The sequence below is a fragment of the Cebus imitator genome, unplaced genomic scaffold, assembly GCF_001604975.1.
Source record: "Cebus imitator isolate Cc_AM_T3 unplaced genomic scaffold, Cebus_imitator-1.0 Scaffold112, whole genome shotgun sequence".
Lineage (NCBI taxonomy): Eukaryota > Metazoa > Chordata > Mammalia > Primates > Cebidae > Cebus > Cebus imitator.
In genome coordinates, this window is record NW_016107427.1 from 856,154 (window position 1) to 857,536 (window position 1,383).

The window sequence follows — 1,383 nt, forward strand, 5'->3', positions numbered from 1 at the left end:
ACTGGGGGTGTGAGCCACCCCCTCAGAAGCCTGGCACTGGGGTGTGAGCCGCCCCCTCGGAAGTCTGGCACTGGGGGTGTGAGACGCCCCCTCCGTAGCCTGGCACTGGGGGTGTGAGCTGCCCCTCCACAGCCTGGCACTGGGGGTGTGAGCCCCCCACTCTGAAGCCTGGCACTGGGGTGTGAGCCACCCCTCCGAAGGCTGGCACTGGGTATGGGAGCCGCCCCCTCCGCAGCCTAGCATTGGGGGTGTGAACCGCCCCTCTGAAGCCTGGCACTGGGGGTGTGAACTGCCCTCTCTGAAGCCTGGCACTGGAGGTGTGAGCCGCCCCTCTGAAGCCTGGCACCGGGGTGTGAGCCACCCCTCTGAAGCCCAGCGTTTGGTTGTTCTGAATGCTTCCAACGCTTGGTACTGATGGTTTAATGTTGATCATTTTCGTGAGTGTATAGTGGTATCTCATTGTGATTTAAATGTATATTTTCCTGGTAACTAATGGTTTTAAGCACTTTTCAGGTGGTTATGAATCTTTTTGATAACCTCTTTGTTATCCAAAAGAAGTTAATAAGTAGGTATGAAAGCTAAGACAACACACATTTATTACTTTACATTTAGTAAAGTCCACCGTGGAGCTCAGTGGAGTAAAATCAAGGTGCTTACAGGACTGCACCCCTTCCTGGGGCTCAGGGGGACGCTGTCCTCACCTTTTCCAGCTCCAGCTCCAAGCACAGCTTCTGCTGGCGTCCGTGGCTTGCAGCCCCATCTTCCAAGCTATGGTGTGGACGTGTGTCTCCTCCAAGTCTCGTGTGGAAGTGTGATCCCAGTGTTGGAAATTCAAGGAATGCAGCATTGTCAATCTGGAAAAGTAAGAACTAATTTGGGCGACTCACATGTCCCAATTTCAAAGCTTACTATAAAGCCGCAATGATCAGGGTGGGGAGGTGCTGGCTTAAGGATGGACACACAGGAAAACAGAATAGAGTAGGATCGGAAGCAAACCTGCACACAGTAGGTCCGGAAGCAAACCTGCACACAGTAGGTCCGGAAACAAACCTGCACACAGTAGGTCCGGAAGCAAACCTGCACACAGTATGTCCGGAAGCAAACCTGCACACGTAGTCAGTTGATTTTCAGCAAGGGTGATGTGTATTCAATGAGAGAAGAAGTCTTTTTGACAAATGGTGGGGGGTCTACTGGATAGTCACCTGCAAAAGCATGAATTTATGTCCCACCTCATACCAGATGTGGAAATTAACTTATGATGAATCAATGACCTAAATGTCAGAGCAGAAACTGTAAACCTCGTGGAAAACACAGGCACCCTTCTTCAGGACCTTAGATTAGGTCATGGTTTCTTAGTTACAACACCAAAAGCACATGCTACAA